Source organism: Eptesicus fuscus, chromosome 7, assembly GCF_027574615.1.
Source record: "Eptesicus fuscus isolate TK198812 chromosome 7, DD_ASM_mEF_20220401, whole genome shotgun sequence".
NCBI lineage: Eukaryota > Metazoa > Chordata > Mammalia > Chiroptera > Vespertilionidae > Eptesicus > Eptesicus fuscus.
Window position 1 is genome coordinate 23059419 of NC_072479.1, and position 21800 is coordinate 23081218.

A 21800-nucleotide genomic window follows, 5' to 3' on the forward strand; every position below is an offset into this window, starting at 1 on the left:
TTACTCTTTTATTAGATAGGTGGATAGAGGCCTGGTGCACAGGTGGGAGCTGGTTGGTTTGCCCTGAAGGGTTTCCCAGATCAGGGTGGGGGTTCCCTTGGGGTGTGCGCCAGCCTAGGTGAGGCACCTGTGGTGGTTTACAGGCCGCCCTCCCACTCATCGACCCAAGCAGAGGCCCTGGTATCTGGGATTTATTTATCTTCTATAATTGAAACTTTGTAGCCTTGAGTGGAGACCAGGGCCGGCCAGGGAGAGCAGGAAACTTGGCTTCCTCCATTGCCAGGGAAAACCCATGCCTCCTGCTCACTCTAGCTCTGTGGCCACCGCCATCTTGGTTGGGTTAATTTGCATACTTGCTCTGATTGGCTGGTGGGTGTAGCGGAATGATGGTCAATTTGCTTGTTTATCTTTTATTAGTGTAGATTGAATTTCAGATCCAATGCTATTTTTTAAATTTTGCAATGCTGGATATGGGACTCTGCAAACTACAGTTCCTGGGTACTGCAGAGTTTTGCCAGGGCAGACACTAGAGTAAAATTGATAAGGGGAAAAAGAAGCAAGAGGACTTCCAGTGTAGTTGTGTGTGTGTGTGTGTGTGTGTGTGTGTGTGTGTGTGTGTGTGTTTGTATGTGAACTTGACAGCTGATTCTAAAATTTATGTGGAAAAGAAATGAACCAAGAATAACCAAGACATTTCCGATGAAAAATGATGGATTCTTTTTACACACAAAAATCAATTTTAAGTAGATTATAAACTTAGATATAAAGCACAGAACTTTAAAATGTTTGAAAGAAAAGATAGGGGAATATATTTCTGATGTGTAGTCAAAAATGATTTCTTAAGACAAATCATTAAGGAAAAGATTAATAAACTTGACTACATCATTATTAAAAAATAAGTTAATGAAAAATATTGTAAAAGGAATGAATGAAAAGGCGGAAACTAAGAGAAGATAATTGCATTGTATACAATGTATAGAGGATTAACAACAATGGTATATAAACAGGCACACAAAATCAATTTTTTAAAAAAGCAGACATTTCAATTTTAAAAAGGGCAACATCCTGAGTAGGGATTTAACAGAAAACACTGACCAAAAAAAAAAAAAAAAAAAAAAAAAAAGATTTTCAACTCATTAAAATTTAAGAAAACTAATTAAAATCATAAAAAGACACATTTTTTTGTCTATTCAATGGTCAAAAAATAAGTCTGACAATTTATAAGATTTGAGGAGTTCTAATCATTTTTATACCTTAACGGTGTGAATGTAAATGGGCCTAACTTCTTAGGTAAATAAAATGACATTATCTTGTAAAGTTGTGAGTTAATATATAGTCTATAACTCAGCCATTCACCTTTTACAGTATTTCTCAAATCTTAATGTGCATGCAAATAGACAAAGGATCTTGGTAAATTGCAAATTTTCAGGCATGAGCAAAGCTTCCAGGTAACACCCATGCTCATACTGCCAGTCAGCTCACACTTTGAGGAGCAAGATAAACCCAACATAAACTTTGCATATGTGAAAAAGGAAATGTATATAAAATATGTATAACAATTTTTTAAAAAATAGCAAAATATTGGTAATAACCCAAATGTGCATCTATAGAAAAAATAATAAATGGTAGTGCCCAATGGAATATTATACTATAGTAAAAATGAATGAACTATAACTAAATGCAGTAACATGGATGCATCTTGGTAATACATTGAATTAAAAAGCAAGTCTGAGAAGACTGACATATACTTTTGATAAAGTTCAATATAGTTACATAAGACAATATATTGCTTGTGCATAAATGTATACAATATAATTATGAATATTAAAATCAAAATGTGACAAACATTTAGGACAATGGTTTTCATAGCTTGAGTAGCCAGCAGAAGAATAGCAGGAAGGCAAGGCAATAGGCACACAGAGGTTACTGGCAATGATTATTTCTTGGGTTGGATGCAGGACCCATGAGCATAATTGTTATTAAAAAATAATAAATTTCACAAATGCATCAACATCAAGAGGAAATAATATCAAATACACATACACAAATACTTCACACATATTTTAACATATTTGATTTCCTTAACATTCCTATGTATTAGATATCATCAAATTACAAATGAAGAAACTAAGGAACAAAGAGGTAAGGTAACATTCAGAGTTTTACAACTAATGGATGACATCCAGAGATTTCTCAAGCCAAAAAATCTAGGGGCATCCTTGCTTCTTCTCCTACTCTATATCTCACATCCAGTTCATCAGCAATTTCCAATGAATATGCCATGGAAATTTATCTTAAACTTGTCTATTTATCTTCTAATTCCCCAGTGCAAGCTTCAGCTAATCTGGCCTGAACAACCTCAATATTTTTACTTCATCTTTCTGTTTCCTCTCTTATTCCGTGTTATGGGTTGAATTGTGTCCCCCCGACCCAAATATTTATATGTTGGCACACTAACCCCCCAGACCTCAAAATAACCACATTGAAGATGTTTATAAAGACACTAGAGACCTTGTACACAAATTTGTGCATGGGTGGGGTCCACAGCCTGGCCGGTGATTGGGGCCACCAGCCTGGGGGAGAAACCATGGGAGATTGGCTGGTCGCAGGAGGTTGGCTGTGGGAGTGCATTAACCACCAGGGGGCAGTTCCTGCATTGAGAGTCTGCCCCCTGGTGGTCAGTGTGCATCATAGCGACCAGTTGTTCGGTCACTTTGGCTTTTATATATATATAGACTAGAGGCCTGATGCATGAAATCCGTGTAAGGGTCTTGGACCTGCCACCGCAGCGGCTGTCTCAGCCCCTGCCTGTCATGGTGGCCACCTCTGCCTTGGCCTTGCCACAGTGGCTTCGTCCAGAAGGTCGTCCAGAAGGATGTCCGGAAGGACCTTCAGTCTAATTAGCATATTACGCTTTTATTATTATAGACTAGATGCCTGGTGCATGAATTTGTGCACAGGTGGGGTCCCTAGGCCTGGCCAGCAATCAGGGCCGATCAGCGGCCTGCTAGCCAGGGGGAGGGACAAGGGGAGGGACTGCCGGCCACGGGGAGGGATAGGGTGCAGGAGGTTGGCTGCCAGCCCTGAGGAGGGAGCTGGCCTTCGGTCCTCCCTGCGAAAGGGATCTGCCACCACCCACCTCCAGTTCCCCATCCTAGCCCGGGGCCGAAGGTGATAGTCACTGGCTAGGTGTGGAAGGAATAGACACTGGCCGCTGATGCCACCGGCCGGCCAAGGGAGGTTGGCTGTGGGAGTGCACTGACTACCAGAGACCAGCTTCTGTGTTGAGTGTCTGCCCCATGATGGTCAGTGAGCATCATGATGACTAGTCGACAGTTCGTTCTGGTCATTTAGTCCTAATGGTCACCTAGGCTTTTATATATATATATAGATATATAGATATATATATATATATATATATATATATATATATAGATGATCCAAAGTCTGTATTCTCAACCACTTGCAAAACTGTTCCTGACTATCAGATTTCCAGAGTTCATTCCTGAGTGAGTTGTTCTGCTTCATGGGCCAATACATCATTGAAATATTTGGGCTTGGTAATTCCCAAGAAGCTTTCCTTCTGAAGTCCCTCATGGACTAGTAGAGCACTTGGCTTGAAGTAACCTAAATTCAGAGATTGCCTGGTATTTCATTTTCCTTTGTGTGTCATGTGGATTCCCACTCTACATCAATTTGGTTTTAAATATTGCTGTGAAAAGATGAGGGAGAGATCTGGAGAGGTCATTTGTTCTATGAATTACACGTGGCCAGTGTTAACTTATTTGAACAGTTCTATTCCCCAGACAAATAGATAGACTGGACATCTGGACCATTCCTATGGGACCTGAACATTTTGTTGATAGAACATGGCTTTCCTTCTGTTTGGGGGTTAGGCTTTCCAAGATTTTGCAGTCACTATTTAGATTTGTCAACTCACTGGCAATAATAATAAAAAAAAAAAAAATCCACCTGGCTTTCCATTTCTAGTTCTTGGCATTTTTCCCAGAAAAATTCTGAGCTAAAGGCTTTATTTCAAATTTTTAAAATGGCCTTTAGTCCTGAGCATGATCCTCTTAATTCTAGATTTATTATTAGACTTATATTGGTCTAAAAAAGCAATGACCTTTATTTGTCTAAGATGGAAATTACAAGTAAAATTACTTCATGGCTCTTAGGATGTTTAAAGGTGTTCACATGCCTTAATGTTGAAAATGTTGAAGTCCTCCAAATTCTTAACCAGGACTTGCTGAAAGAAGGAAAATTTTAAATTAAAAGAATAGTTTGCTAACCTCTGTGGTAATAGCTTAGATAGCACAATTTAGGTCATTTCAGTGAGAGACATTGCCAAGTAAATAGGCATTTGAAATTTTAGTAGGAACAACTGCCATCAATGCAAACAAATCACCACATTACTTCTCAGATATGGATTTTTAAGAGGCCCTTTTTGAGTTTTTTTTTTGACATTTATAATATTGAGAACTACCTCTAATTCCCAGTTCATGCCCATTATCATTGCTGTTTCAGATATTGTTAATGTTGGTGCTCCCTTGACTATTGCTAGAGTTCTGAGCTATTTCTAGGTTGTACTTTTCCTCCTCCCCAAAAAACCCTTTTACTGAGTTCTATTTACATCATTCACTCTTTGAGTTATTAAGCTAAAAATGTAATTGCATTTTTAAAGATGCCTAAAAGTAAGCCTATCAAATGCCAGAAAGTAACTCTAGAGCAATTTTAGCTTATCTTTTTGCAATAGATATATTTTTAAATATTCTCAATTTCAAACAGGACAACCATTCCAAGTTTGCTTTATCTCTAGCCTTTCTTAATCTTTCCCCAGACATAAGAAACAAGTGGAATTAGATTTCACGTAGACCTTTAAAAAGCAATTGGAGATACAATTTAATGCTATTTGTAACTGTGATAGAAGTATCTCTACTCAATACCAAAGAAGTCTTTCACTGTGTACTTTTTTCTTAAAGGTATCTAATTCTCTCTTCAGAGATGAAGTATCAGGCAGCAGTCTGCCAGGTTCCAATTAATTATTTTACTGTAAAAGTAAAATGCTTTCTTTGTTTCTCAAGAAAACCCATCCAGCACCTGCAGAGCCACCAAAGCATTACTAGTAGATATGCAAATTCCAAAAGCGTGAGTTCAAGATCTTCTGCCCAAAGAGGATGAGGGTGTTTAAGATAAAAGAGTCCTTTGTCACTTGTACCTTTTCCATCTTAGGTTTAGAGTGAGGACATAGCTGGAAGGTTTTATAATTCATCTGAAATGCAAGCTTCAGTGCTGGATCCTGCTTCTTCTGTATATATTTTTTTCCACTTCTCCACCTTTTCCTTGTTTTTTCCCTCCTCCTCTCTCCCCCTCCCCTCCCTCTCCCCTCCCCCTCCCTCTCCCCCTCCTCCTCCTCCTCCCCCTCCCCCTCCTCCTCCTCCTCCTCCTCCTCCTCCTCCTCCTTCTTCTTCTTCTTCTTCTTCTTCTTCTTCTTCTTCTTCTTCTTCTTCTTCTTTCTTCTTCTTCTTCTCCTTCTTCCTCTTCTGTAGGCCATAGCAACAAACATAAAAAATAGCCATAAAATAATTCAGTGTATATAAACAATCCAAATAGGCTATTTTAAAAAAATCATTGACAGTTTTACTCAAAACTCTTATATAATGATCTCCTTTAATAGTCACAACAGTTCCATGAGGTAGACCCTATCCCCATTTTATAAACCAGGAATTTGAAGCTCATAAAATTTATATTAGCCAGCCAAATTTCACACAAATGGTAAGTTGTACAGCTGAGACTTAAACTCAGATCTGTCTTATCCAAAAGACAATGAGCATTAGTCTTTCGTATAGACATTAATACCCATTTTTGAAAAGAAAATGAATCAGTTTCCTGGCCAAGTAAGTGGTTTCACACAGAAAGAAAGAGCACTTAGTGGGGTATAAAATGGCCTGGGGTATAAGTCATGGTTTTGTCACTAAATATTTGACTGAAATATTATTTCTGTGATCTTTGACATCCTTATATATAAGTCAAGAAAACTAGACTAAATGAGCCCTCAGTCCTTCGGGGTCTAAGAGTCTGTGCTTTTTAACTGATTCAAGGCCACAGAGCTAAACTTTGGGATGACTAGGTGTCTTATTGTTTATCTCAGTATTCTTTTTATTGCCCCCACCTTGATGAGCAGGAAATTAGAGACACAGGTAACCCAGGCAGTTGCAAAAGCAGGACTAGACATATGCCATCCTACAAAGGAAGAAAAGTTGGTCTTTGGCCCATTCTGAGTTGTTGTTCCTTTCACCATCTCTCCACAGTCTGTGGTTTTGAGATGGTCTACTCCATCTAAAGCAGTCTTACCCCTCATGAAAGCTGCCCAGGGGGACACCTCAGGAAGAAAATAACCTCCTAGACTCTTCTCTGTTCTTATAGTCTTAAGAAGAAAAAAAAAAGTTACTCAGTTTTATAGAAAAAAAATTAGTTCCTCTCTTTCCTTAAATCAAAAACCTAGTCCATACTACCTTTCCTTTTCAAATGACATCATCCCTACACAGCTTCTTCACCCACATAATACATTTCCTCTATTTTCCCTGGTCAGTTGGTTTTATTATGACTTGATATATGTCAATAATATTATCTCCCGTAGGAATATAAAATCTCTGAAGGGGACACAAAGATTAATATGGTCCTCCCAATGCAGCAATCTAAAGTCCATCAACTCCTGGAGGAAGCCCATTGGTATTTCTTTGGTAGTCTCTCTCTAAAATTATAAAGTATTTATTTGTTTTTATTTGTTTATGACATATTTGCTTGTATGTTTTCTCTTTCTTACTTATGCAAATCATCCTGGAATATTTCTAATGAATCTCACTCTATGTTTAAATTACAGCAGTCCCAGTTGATCTTGGTTGTAACTCAGAAAAACTAAAATTGACCCAAGATGGGTTGCCTCCTTTCCATCCTTATAAAATGTCACCTTGCTCAGATTCCCTTAACTGATTCTTGAAGTCTCTTCACAAAGCCAACCCACTTCCTGTACTTGTCATCAATTAACATGTATATTTTATTTATTTACATTCTCCTTTTCTTGTTTTATCTTTAATAGAATATATGTTCTATGGAGGCAGATATTTTAGTCTTTGATTTTCAATACTCTTTCTCCAGGACCTAGAATAATTCCATGTGTGTGTGTGTGTGTGTGTGTGTGTGTGTGTGTGTGTGTGTGTTACTTAGTGAATATTTGTTTTTGGGTTCATGAACATTTATGGGACTAAAGTGTTAGGGTATAGTTTATCTCTCTTACTCAGGAGTTTGAGTATCTTAATAAACCCTTCCCTCCCCTCCTTCTCTCTCATTATCTGTCTGTCTCTGTTTCTCTCTTTTCCACAGGCCACTGTTGCTTGTTAGTTTGCCTTTATGGTAGCTGACAGATTTGTAGCATGATAAAATTTTGTCTGCCAGACATATGCCTAGGGCTCACCATTTTCACCTTTCTAATAATATAAAATAGGCAAATTAAGATTTGGGTGTGGGTTTGGGGAAGGCTCAGGATGCCTTTAGTGTTTTAGACCTCTGATAGTTGACTCTAATCTAGAAAAAAGTGTGGGCCAGAATTGTTATGGAGTAACATTGGGGGGACAGTGTCTCAGAGAAATTTGTATTTGTATGACCTTGACTTCTGTGCATTTATTCTCCAGATAACTAGGATAGAAAAGCGGAATGGAAGTCAGGAAAGGATAGAGACATAGTGAGCTCTTGGTCTTGGCCAACAATCAATTTTTTCCCCTTAAAAATGGAAAATTGAAAAGTCAGGAGAAAAAAACAAATGTCAAGAAACTACAATAAACAGAAATAACTTGATATAACTTGATGGAGGCTATATTCCTTATTCCAGATGGAATCCATTAGGTTTTCTGACTTTTTTTTAATGCTAGGACATTTTATTCAAAGAAATAAAATAAGTTCATTATTAGTATAAATTAAATATGCACAAAATTCTGATGACACAATTTTTCCTTTTATTTTGGATAATCCTCTATAATATTTTCCTTCTCTTTTTACAGGAACCACAATAGGATCAGTAAATTGTGACATTTACACCAGTTTTATCAAGATATGTATCCCTTCCCTGAAAGCTAAACTATAATCAAAGAGGAGAAAAATGTAACACTTTCAAATCTTTAAAAAAACACACCTTGCTTTTCAGAGATTAGTCTGTCTTTTCTTTTTATTTTTACTAAGAAAGTAAAGAAAACTTTATAATTAGGTAAAAGACATATGAGAAATATGTTTAGATGTTAACAAAGACCCATAGTTTCTTACACATTCTTTCTGATTGGAGGTGTATTTATTATCATTAGCTTATTCCTTCTGAAGTAAAATCTTTTCTTTGTTAGCACCACCTCCAACTTTTCCACCAAGCTCTCTCCCTACTCTCCATGGAGTTGATCCTTGTAGAATCTCCTTAGAAGGGGAAAAATATCACTTAAAGAAATGTGATAATTTCTATTAACACCATGAGAAATTATGCACTTAAGTTGAAAAACATGATGTACTCTTAATTGTTATCATGAATTATAAATATTACAGATTTTTAATCAAGATGGACATTATTGACAAGGATAAATGTTGAGCATCATCTTGTGAAAAAGCCTACCACAGACAAGAAATTTGAAGCCTTATCATCACACAGCACAAAATGTTAAAGAAGAGGAATTTGTCTTTTATAACAAATTCTGAGATGCTCAATGCAAGCTGTTTTGTATAATGATCTCTAGCTCCCTCCAACCCTTGTTTCATGCCCTAGAGAACCTTTACTTGGCTAAATACAGATTAACTGAATACAGTATCTGGTGAGTTGTTGTTTATCACCATAATTCTAATAACGTCCCTTTTAGACCCAGCCTGCCCACTCACTACACTTAATACATCACAATTTCTCACACCCATGTCCAAATGCTTTAGGGGAGATTTAAATGCCACTTTTTCAATAAAATCATCATTGTCTCCTACGATGAGATCAAATCACCCCCTTTCTCTAACTTCTTTCCCTCTCTTCCTCTTTTCTCTCCCTCTCTACTCCTTCCTTTCTTCCTTTCTTTTCTTCATCTGATCCCTATGACATTTAACACTGTCACAAGCCATATACTCTTTTGCATCTTGTGTTAAGCTTATTCACATACCACTTATCCTGCCAGTTGGAATATAAGTCCTATGAAAGAAATGTTTTATTTCCATTTATTTAAATAATTACTGAGGAAAATACTTTGCCAAAAAGTGTAGGAAGCTTGAGGGACACCAAGTGGCTTCCCACCTGAAATTGAAGTCTGATAAATGTGTCAAAACATCAGTTGGGAAAAGGGTCAAGTTTCCTTTCTCTACTCCTAGGGAGCAAACTCATGATAACAAAGGAAAACAAATTATCAGTACAGACCAATTAATGCTTTTTAAAATGATGTTTATAGGTTCTAAAGAAATAGATGCAATGCCTAGTAACAGGGATCCTGCCAACACTGGAGCTGACCTGTTATCTGAGGCACACCCCACTCAGTCCCGAGGGCTTTTACACTGAGTGGACAGATTATTATGATCTCTGAACACATAATCATCTGGCCACTCAGTGTATGTCCTATATAATAAAAGGCTAATATGCAAATTGTCCCCTCGACCCGGAGTTCCACCAGCAGGCAGGCCGGCCAACCGCCCATGTCTCCTCCCGCTGGCCAGGCTGGCTGGACCCCAACCATGCACGAATTCATGCACTGAGCCTCTAATATATATATATATATATACTGTGTGGCCAGATTGTTATGCATTCAGAGATCATAATAATCTGGCCACTCAGTGTACACTGGATTATGATCGGTTCTATCTAGTAAAAATGGAAAGTAAATGATGCTGTTGTATTTTTATTTGTTTGTTTGGTTGTTTTCTTGTTTGTTTTTGTTTTGTTTTGTAACAGTCCCCACAATAGCATAGCCACCGATTGGCAGAATGCAAATTCAAGGTTTCTCTATTTTTTTTTCTCCCTTCTCATAGGCTATGGAAAGTTCTAAATTCTAAAGGACCATAAGGTTATATTTCAGAGGTGACAGAATAAAATTCTATTTGATTCTCTCCACGTTAAGCTTAAGTAACTCCTTAACAGCAGATTATAATATAATTTTAAAAAAAATGCCAGCTTTGAATATTTGTGCTCTCCCAAGGGAGCACAAGGGATAAGTAAATTTGAGATTGGGAATATCACAGTTTAATTTAAAAAATGCAGAGCAAACTTTCCCAGAGTGTTATGCTTGAATAATCTGAATCAGCATTACTCTGGGCCATAATAAAAATGCAGAATCCTGGGCTCCATCTCCAATGTAGTAAGTTAGAATCTCTTAGCAACATGAAATTTTGACAACCTTCCTGGTTGATTCTAAATTTTAAGAATCCCTTAGGTAAGGCTATTGAAAGGAAGAAAGATTCTAGAAGAGATCTTCATTTAAAAATGGACTGGACTATCAAATCTCAGAGGGAAGGTGGGTAGGTGGGGGTGGGTGGGAAGAGATCAACAAAAGAACTTGTATGCATATATGCATAACCCATGGACACAGACAATAAAATAGTGTGGTGAAGGTCTGCAGGGGGGAGGGAGGTCGGAGAGTAGAAGGGTGTCAATGGGGAAAAAAAAAGAGAATATATGTAATACTTTCAATAATAAAGATTTATACTGCCTAGGGTAAATAAATAATGAGATATTTTACACTTAAAAATAAATAATAATGTGCTGTTATTGTTGTTAATCCACACCCAAGGATATTTTCTCCATTTTTTCCAGGGAGTGGAAGGGAGGGAGGGGGGACAGAGAGAAAGAGAGACAGAGAGACAGAGAGAGAAACATTGATGTGAGAAAGATACATAGATTGGTTGCCTCCTGCACCCACCTGGGGACTGGGAGTGGGGGGGATCGAACCTACAACCTAGGTACCTGCCTGGACTGGGAATGAACCAGTGACCCTTTGGTGCTAGGGCTGAGCCTGACACTCTAACCACTGAGCAACAATGGCCAGGGCTAAAAATGAGATTTAAAAAAAATTTTTTTGGATTATTTATAAAAACATTATTTTTCAAATCTGAATTTAAATCATAATTTTTGTAAGAATGTAAAAGAGTATGGTGTAGATTTAAAATTATTTTGGCGCACTTTCCCTAATATTCATAGAGCAATTACAGGGTGAGGGTTGGGCAAAAGTAAGTTTACAGTTGTGAGTTCACAAAACAGTTTATTCTTGTATTGTTCTTTATTAATTATCACATTATTTTCTATTGGAACAACTGTAAACCTACTTTTGCCCCACCTTGTATGTTAAAAGGAATGTAATTAGTTGGCCATTAAAGGAATTGAAAAGCCAAAGGATTCACATATTCTTGCGTAAAGTTTATGGATCTGAGCTAAAGTCTTAGAAATGAGTGTAGGGAGTGAGTTGTTAACATAGATGGAGGTTTTTGGAGCAGTTGGAAAATGAATTTAGCAGCGAAAATATTTATTGTCCTTTGGCTGAAAATATTTGGTATTAAGTTGTTTGGCTTGGAAGAAATATGTGAAACGTATAGTGGAATATGGGGCCAACTGTTTTTAGATTTCTAATATTTCAAATAAAATCTTTAATTCTCTACCAAAGAGGGAGAAAAACGCTTAGTGGCAGGTACGCCTGGCCAACCCACTTTAGGTTCCAATAGCTTTGCTTTACTTTACAAGAATTCTTTTCTATAAAATGTGTATGCTTGTTCAATTTTCCCCCTCATTTTTTTTTCTCTAACAATTCTCTTTAGTCTAATTCCAAGCAGATGTAAGAATAACTTTGACTATTATGGAAAATATACAAAGGTGAAAATGATAATGTTGTCATTTTGGATACAAGTCTCATTATAAAGAAAATGCTTGAGCACACTTCAAAATTTCAGCTAAATATTTGTACAGAAACTATTTTGTAGTTGGGGAGGCAAGGAAAAAGCTATTTTGAAAACACAATTTCTATTAGTCCTTTTGCTAAGGTGTTAAGTTTGATTTCAGGGTGCTGGGACCATTTCAAAGGGCTTCAGTTGGTCATTTGATACTGTGCTATGTCATCTGGCCGAGTGGATCCTGTTTCCTCAGGCAGAACTGGAAAGTGTAAGCACTTATAAAATTTGAATTTGATATTGGTCTTTCCCTTCTCATTCAGTGAGGCAATCCCATTCTTTAGCAACAACATACACACACACACGGATTGAAATATTAAGGTTTCTACAAGTAAAATTTCTAGATTCAATAGCCACAGTTAAAATAGTGGTATACAGAAGATATGATTCAATAAAACAATGAATTATTTTCATTATAAAATAAAACAATGTGGTAGATATCATTTTATGGATCTTCAAAGTATAAAAGTCAAGTATGAAAGAAAACAAAACTACTAGAATTGGATTGGAAACAATTTGATTGCATAATGTTTCAGAGAGTATTTATCCCAAGATCCTCTGTTTTGTACTATGCATATACATATTTCATAATAGCCTTAATCACAGATTATGGCACAGCATTTTTGAGATTTTTTTAAATTCTTTTTAATATATATTTTTATTGACTTCAGAGAGGAATGGTGGTGGAGAGAGCTATAGAAACATCAGTGATGAGAGAGAATCACTGATTGGCTTCCTCCTGCATGCCCCACACTAGGCCACAACATAGACATGTGCCCTGACCAGGAATCAAACTGTGACCTGCGTGTTCATAGGTCAATGCTCAACCACTGAGCCATGCTGGCTGGGCTTGAGAGGTTGTTTTTTTAAACAAACAAACAAAAAAACTCTTTGGGAGACTGAGTAACTGGTGAGTGGACGGGGAAGTTGAGTTCTTAGATTCTTTTCTATATCACTAGTATCTTTTATAGCACTTAGCAAGCTACATCATGCCTATTTGTAAATGATTGTTAACTTGAGTTGATATTGATCTTGACTGAAATATTGTGACATTTCTCTGCTTTAAAACATGCTCTAGAGGCCACGTAATCCTCAAAAACTTTCCCACAAATTGCTTTCTATTCAAATCTTTTACATTGTTTTTCTTCACAAAATACCAGCTTATGTTAAGACCAACAGTTATCGACTCCAAGTTCTGTACTAATTATAAGCAAAGTAAGTTACCAAAAACAATGACCATGTCAAAATCTTTATCCTCCCTGAACTTTCTGGAGCATTAAATATTGATAGGTAATTGGTACTAAAATTAGAATAAGTTAAAATTCTTTTTTTTTTTACTTGACCCTGAATTACATTGGTTGTTTTTTTTCTGTTTTTTTTTTCTTTTGTACATTTAAATACTACTTAAGTTATATTTTTTCATCAGTAGAAAAAATATTAAATTATAATATATAAAAATTATGAAAACCAGTTTAATACTAAAAGCTAAAAACCAACAAGATTTTTAATGCAGAATAAAGTTGATAACTTTTCCTTCATACTACTAGCAAGTGTCTTTTTTAAAAAGTTGGATGAAGAACAAAAGGCACCAGACTGGGGCTATCCTAATATGTTCACAATCATTGTACTTCTGCTTCCTTAATTTAGCAGATAGAAAGGTTAACCATCTTACCATCAGTGCAATTTATTTCTTCATATTCAGTAAATGAAATTCACAGTGGTTTCTGGAATCTCCATTACTATATACTGGCACCAAACATAAAATAACAAACATATTTTATTTAAGATTTACACACAGAAATGTAGGTTTGTGTTACACTCCTTCAGCACTTTAGCTTTTGGGCCATACAATAGCACTGAGCATTTTTTTCTTTATAGCTTCTTAGATGACTACTTTCTTGATGCCTCAATTAGAAATGAGGTATTTTAATAGGAAAAAAATAGCATCTTATCCAAAATTATGAATATGGAAACTATGGATGTGGTCCCTAGCCAGGAACATGAATGACTATTCCAACAAGAAAAATGGAAAAAACATTATTATAAAACAGCTTAGTTCTTTTTCAAACAATATCTCCTAAAGAAAAATCAGGTTGTCAATTAGAAGTGGTAGATAAAATGTGCACATTGCAAGGTTGAATCATAAAAATAAATAGCTGGTTAAAAATAAAACAATGAGCCTGGCCGGCATGGCTCAGTGTTGTGCATTGACTTATGAACCAGGAGGTCACAGTTCGATTCCCGGTCAGGGCGTATGCCCGGGTTGCTGGCTCCATTCCCAGTAGGATATGACAAATAACATTTATATAAATTAGAAATGCATTTATACAAAAATACAATTTTACAGGAGCAAATTCAAATGTGCACATTAATTACATTGAAAGTATTGTGCATGAAAAGAGATTTAAAAAAAGGATGAATGGTAAAAAAATGCAAAATATCAATAAAGCATGAGAGAGGCCTTTACAGAAAATGAAGACAATAATGTGCACTTGAAGTCTTTCTAAATAAGCAAACAGGATGCTGGTTCCTGCTGTCATTAATATCAGAGGGAAGGCAGTGGTGGATTGGAGAGGGGAATGGAGAGAGATTAGCAGGGGAATTTATATGCATATATGTATAGCCAATAGACACAGACAATAGTGTGGTAAAGGCCTGGGGTGGGCAGGTGGTGGATTGTGGTCAATGGGAAAAAGAAAGGGGGGACATATGCAATACTTTGAACAATAAAGATAAAATTTTTTAAAAAGACATATTTTACATTGAATGAACCAGCTTTTCCCTCCAATCCAGTTAAACTTTTTTTTTTCTCCTAGCATTCTGACTCTCCTATTCCTATTCTTTTAAATATATTTTATTGACCTCAGAGAGGAAGGGAGAGGAAGAGAGAGAAACATCAATCATGAGAAAAAATCATTGATCAGCTACCTCCTGCACAACCTCTGCTGGGGATCAAGCCCCCAACCCAGGCATGTGCCCTGACCAGGAATTGAACCATGACCTCTTGGTCAATGCTCAGCCACTGAGCACACCAGCTGGGCTCTCCTATCCCTTTTGATAGTAGTGATATTAAAGCTAAACTTTGATGATTACCTTTGTTCCAAGTGTTTTACATATTGAATTATACTTAATTATCAAAACAAGCAATAAGGTGTCATCATTGCCTCTGTTTTCCCAATGAAGATTAGATGAATCATCCAAAGTCCCAGCTAGTTAGGCTTTTGACTCTAGATCCCTACCTAACCATGGTAATCCAGAGCCCACTGAAACCCTGTGGATAGCTGTTTTTGGTGGTAAGTTTTTAATTGCATATTATCTTTAGCTATCCTTAAAAACAAACAAACAAAAAACAACAACACAATTTTACCCTCCAGTGAGGAAACAACTACAGCAATGTTTGGAAAATCATTTGGGCAAAAAAATGAAAAAGGATAGCAAATCAAATTTATAGAAAATATTCCTTTATTAACTTTTGGTCGAGAATATGTTTGTATATTTTCAGAAAACAACTCCGAGACATGTGGATTCCTGCAACAGAGAGGAATTGACAGGAGTGCTCCAGCCATGAAGTCAGAAGAGAAACAGTCCAGAGATGGAAGACGCTGACGATGCCTTGCCATACTAGCAGTCAGCAGATATGCGTCACTGCAGATTGCCCAGGACCAAACCAGAGAGGGTCAGACCTGCAATACCACCATTTGTCCACCATCCAGAACTGAAATATCATTGCTGTTATGAACACATTAACAACTGTTGGACATAGAAACCGGGACTCAAAAGAACTGTTGGCCCAGAAAGAAACTCACTACAGACTGATTCATTTGCCTCTCAGCATAACCATTATTGCTTGTCTCATTTTCAGTTCCTATAAGTGTATTCCTAGTATCACATAAGCTCACTCATCTAGGGGAAAAGATGAACAACATAGACTTAAGAACAAGAACAGCAATGATCAGACTGTCAGACCTCAGAGGGAAGGTAGGGGACGGTGGGGACAAGGGAGATAGATCAACCAAAGGACTAGTGTGCTTGCATATGAGCCTAACCAATGATCACGGACAACAGGGGGAGGGGGGCTTGCGGGTGGGGGGGATTGGGAAGGGAACGGGGGGAGGGGGTTGATGACAAATATGTGATACCTTAATCAATAAAGTAATTAAAAAATAAATAAATAAAATAAAAAAATAAAATAAAACTCTTTTGCTTTAATGCATTTTAGATTCTGAGGAAAATACAAAAACAAAAAAAGTCCCTATTCAGGAGTGATTTTTATCCTAAAAGTTTAAGTAGTAGAAAAATTTAACAAGATAAGGAAAATCCTATTTGTACTGGAGTAATTAATTGGGACATCCAACCCCAGAGAGTAGTTATGATCAGTGGAACAGAACATTCCAATTGAAATGAAGGATATGAAGAATAAATATGGTATTTATTAATAATATTAAATTATTTCTTATAACCAATTCTCACAGTGGAGAAAACGCTAAGAATTGTATGCTTAAAATTAAAGGACATGGGTAGCTTAAAATTTTAGTATTAGGGAGTTAAAGGTTGACTAAAAGAGAGCTATGGACCAAATTTAATTCCTCTTCCTCATCACATAAGCATCTATTAAGCACTTACGATATGCCATCGAAAAGTAGTTGCCTGATATCAGGAGATGACAGCATAGAATACAGATATAGAAACAATCACAAATTGTTTGAGTTGGAATCATTTGAGTCTACACAGGGTACAATAATGTTTAACAGGAGCATATACTTATTCCTATAGGGGGGAGACGGGAAACACTGAAGGCCGTCATGGAGAAAGAAGTGCTTTATTTGAGTGTGTGGTCTATGGACAGGTAGGTGGTGAGAGGATCTCTGGTAGAGGAAACATTATGAGCAAGGTTTGGAGTGAAGTTTTAACAGTAAGTTTAAAAAACTGCAAAAATCCAGGTAAGGCTACAACCTCACCTGTGGATGCAGGGCGAGGGTCCCATCGAGAGAATCCTGGCCCTGCGGTAAGCAAAAGACAAATCATAAAGAAAACTCCTGTGGGGGAAAAAAGAAAATCAAATTTAATCTTTTAATCGAGCAATTAAACATTCCTGCCCCAAAATCAGTTTGTCCTAACTCCATTTTCCTCTAGGTAGTGATCTTACAGGGGCCTAAGTACCTATTCCCTCCCGGCCCTCCTAAAGCCTGCTGGGGCTTGTGGCAGTCTTAGCCAAGTGGATTCTTATTCTAGTTTAGAATGTATCTGTAATGCCCTCCCCCGCCCCCCACACTGAGGGCTTTCAGTAATGGCAGTGGCTGCCTGGCCAGATTATTTTCCAAAGATCTCCTTATTTTCTGCTTGCTTTCCCAGCCCAATCTTCTTGCCCTTTCTCATTTATATGACTCTGCCTATTACCTTAAAAGAAACTTCATTTATTTTATTTTTTATTTTTGGTTCAAACACCTAGAAGTAATATCTGGTGTTTATCGCTCAGGAGCCTAGTTGACAAAGATATCAATACCAGAAATTCATTATGACATCAGATTGTTGAGAAATGGGGGGAAATACAAGATTGGTTATCGGCATAGTTTAGGTAAAAGGCAGTCAAAATCCTGAAATTACACAGGGATGGAAGTCTGGGAGACAGTGACTCACAAAAATGGGCTATGACTGTGGCTACCTGAAATGACATGTCTTCTGGGGGCAAGGCTTTGAGAGACTATGAAGGTATTATCACATAAAAATGTGAAGGACATCAAACAGGATTGAAAGGCAGCGTGGCTATAACCAAAGGCCCATGGAACAGCTGGAAATGAAAGAATAGCAAGCCCAACTCCCTAAATTCTCAGTTCATGTTTAGGGCTTGGAATATAGAGACTTTATAAAATTATTTTTGAAAGGTAAAGTTTTTATTTCTTTCCATTGCAAAAACAAAACAAAACAAACAAACAAACAAAAAAAACCCCACATTCTCAATTATAATTAATGTATTATCAATCCTGTCTCTTTATAAAATGTTAGAGGATTGATCTGAAAACAGAGGGCCCCCAAGACTAGACTAGGGGTTACACAGTAAAGTCCAGATTACTGGGAGTGCCTGTGATCCCAACCCCACTGAACCTAGGTTGCTTGTTAAGAGAGCTCCACTGTCCTTTACTTGTCAAGCAATTCCTACTCCTTTGAAGGTGTTGCTACTCCTTCAACTCAAGGCATAAACTTTACAAGGAACTTCATTCTATTCATGGCCCTTACCCTCAATCTTCAATGATTTTCAGCTTATAATAAGAGGTAGCAATAGGCTATCCTATATAATAAAAGCCTAATATGCAAATTGTTTGACCTGGAGTTTGACCTGGAGTTCCACCGCTCTCTATGATGTGTGCTTACCACCATGACAGAACGTGGCGGGTGTCGGAGATGCGGTGCCGGCAGTGGGTGGCAGTGGAGGCGCTGCCAGCCCCGATGGGCCCCGACAAGAGCGGGACCACAGGGGGATGGTGGAGCAGGTGAGCAGGTGGTGCCAGGCCAAGGCGAGAGTAAGTGGGGGCCCAATCCCCTGCTGATCGCCCTGCAGATGGTGACCAGCGGTGGCAGGGGAGAGTGGGGCTGCCACCTAGCTCCCAGGCTCTGAGGGAGCCAGGTGGGGGCACCCAGCCCTGACTGATCGCCCAGCAGATAGTGACCAGAGGCCGGCAGGCCCTGATAGCTCCATCAAGGCCAAGCCCCAGGCTGGAATGGGGAACTGGGGGTGAGTGGTACCTGGTCTGGGGTCTGTGGCCTCTCACCAGCTAACTAGGGGCAGGGGTGATGGGGACGGAGGTGCGGAGAGAATGTGGGGTGTCCTCCCAGCTCGCTCTCACTCTCCCTGCTACCCTCCCCTGGGATGCCAGGGCTCACGCACCAGGGAAGGCCCTGTGCTCAGGTGCCGGGTGTCTGAGAGGAACCCGCCCTGCACCCATGTGGCCTCTTCCCGGTGAGCCAGACCACAGCCGCTGGGACCGCAGGGGCCAGTCGGGCTCCCTGTGGGTTTGTGCAGGAGCCAGCCTGCAACAGAGCGCGCTGCCCGCCTGGCTTCTATGCAGTGCCATTGGGCGGCCCATAGGCCCATGCTGCACCCAGGCCTGTGGCTTCTGACCGTGCTCACTGCATCTCCATGTGGGGACTCATGTGCTGTGACTCAAGCAGAGGGGGGCACATGGGGACCCTGGGGCCCAGGTGCTGCCCAGGGCCCAGAGGTCAGCTGGGACCTGCTCTTTCATGCTAGACTCTCAGGCTTTGATCGCCAGCCAGGCCTAGGGACTGCACCCGTGCTCGAATTTCATGCACCAGGCCTCTAGTCAATTAGAAAGTCAAATCTAGAAATGGAAATATACTCTAAAGGAGCTACAGGCATTTCTTAACTTATATGGGCTAAATATTCAGAAAGATAAATCATGAAGGTACTCGACCAAGGAGGGAGAATGAGAGTATTAGGTCAGGCTGAATTTAGTTTTTTGAATATACTTCCAGAAATTCTGGAATCATTAAATTAGTTTAAGCCATTGGGAGTCTGTCTGAGAGTTTGCTGGAACACATCACATAATGGAACTCAATGGAAGTGTACATTAAGTTACTAGTAAATAAAGCCCCTGGTATATTATAAAGCACAACATAAAAACATTCACAGTGAAATTCTTTAGTGGATTTATCATGTATAAGCCATCCATCCACACTCACTAAGAATTGAGACATATATTGGGGATGTGTCTTTAAAAAAAAATTGAGTAATGCTTGTGGGTTGCTGGTGAAAAGCCTAGAAATGAACATTGAACCCCTGATTTCATTAGGGAAGGACAAATCTGGACAAAATTTGTTTTGTTTCAAAATGTGGTTTTGTAACAAAACAAATAATCAAGTGGTATCTTTTAATTACCAATGAGTAAAATAGATAACATTTCCCATTAATAGGTAAAAGGATCAGCATAAAGTCAGAATTGGTCAATTGACAAGTAGATTTCTGAGAATGGAAGAGATGCAACATTCTCCATGGAGCTCCCTGATTTGTAAAGTGAAAAACTCTTTAGAACTGCTTGTCAGAGCCTTGGATGAACCATTGTGACATATGAAGCAGAACGTCTGCCCTTCATTCAGTGAAATCATGGACCTCGAACTAACAGAGTAAGTACCACACAATCTATAATAATAAAAGTGTAATATGCAAATCAATCAAACGACTGAACAGCAGAAGGACCATCTGGACAACCTTCCAGACGACCACGCTATGACACCCACCGGCGCCAGGCCAGCCAAGGTGGGTGCAATGCGATTGGTTGGGGGCCCAGCCAATGCCCCATGATCGCTCTGCAGACAGAGGCCCAGGTCACTGGCTAGCTGGGTGATCAATCAATCGGCGGACTCCACGATCGCCTCAAAGAGGGAGTCCCAGGCCACCAACCGGCGGGCTGTGGAGGGCGGGACCTCCGTCTGTGGGGCGATCCATCGCACAGTCTTGGATGGATGGGCAGGGCCTACCTCTTTGAGTGATCGATCACGGGGCTCCCGGACTGTGAAAGGGCACAAGCTGGGCTGAGGAACCTCCCACCACCCCAGTGCATGAAGTTCGTATGTCGGGCCTCGAGTGATATATATATATACACACACACACACATTTGTGATATTTTATATACTTTAACCTAGTTTTCCAAAAGAACGAAGTCATTACCAGAGTAATTGTGCCTAAGGAAGAATATGTAGTTTTGAAACAAAACAAATAAATAATTCCTGGGAACACAGGGCATTTCTGCAGTCCACTACTGAGGGTATTTTTGTGTTAAGATGACAAATCGAGAATTTATCTTTATTCAGCTCATATTCTTCCCATATTTATTTCCTAAGTTTTGGTGTGTATAGATGACCTCAGAAAGTGATACATTTATCACACTAGCTCTGTTACCCATGAAAGAAGGACCATTCTGATTAAAAAGATCAAGTAGAATATTTCAGAGTTCTCCACCCCCACAAAAAATAAATAATAACTTGATAGCAATATAGCTTCAATAAAATAATCAGAGATATTAGCAGCACAACCTTCAAAACTAGAAATGCAGGGTTAGTAATTCTCAGCAGATTTCCATTTTAATCTAGTGTATGGTGATGGAAGAATAGTTTTAGAGAATAAAAATGGATTTTCCAAAGTTTAATTAGATGGCAACTGCTGTTCCATATGTGGTCCAAATCATCATAGCTCTTAGTGCCTTGTATGAAGCAACTGGCCTGAATAATGTCTTTTCCATTATTCCAATAAACAAAATTGCTAGAAGCAGTCTGCTTTCTTTCACCAGACAGGAACAGCAGTAGAATGCTGCTGTACTGTTTCTGGATTGTGTTAACTCTCTGGCTTTGTATCACATTTTAGTCTGCAGAGATGACCATCTTACAGGGCAATTGTGATACAATCTGGAGGGTAAACTTGATTAGCTAGATACACTGCTTAGACACTTGAATGCCAGTGCATTGGAGACAGATATAATGAAGGACCATAATGCAGCCAAGTCATTGATTTATTATAAGGGTTTAAGGTTCCAAGGAAAGTTGGGCTACCTCTCCAAAGCAAAGACATATTGCTGAGGCATATTCCCATTCCCACTAAGAACATGGGGAGCCCCTGAATGTTGGTGGTCACATATTTCTACATGTGAGTCCAATGCTGAGAAGCTCCAAGATTTGGGTTTGTTCTATGACAAGAAAAGGCTCTCCAGATAGTTGAGATCACAGTGATCCCACTACTTATTACTCATCAGATTAAGTGATGTTTAAACAGTGTAAAGCAGATCAGGTTACTAAAAGTGGTGTGTGGTAAGCCTCAATAAAAGTATGAAACTCCTAGCTTTCCAAAGCAAGGG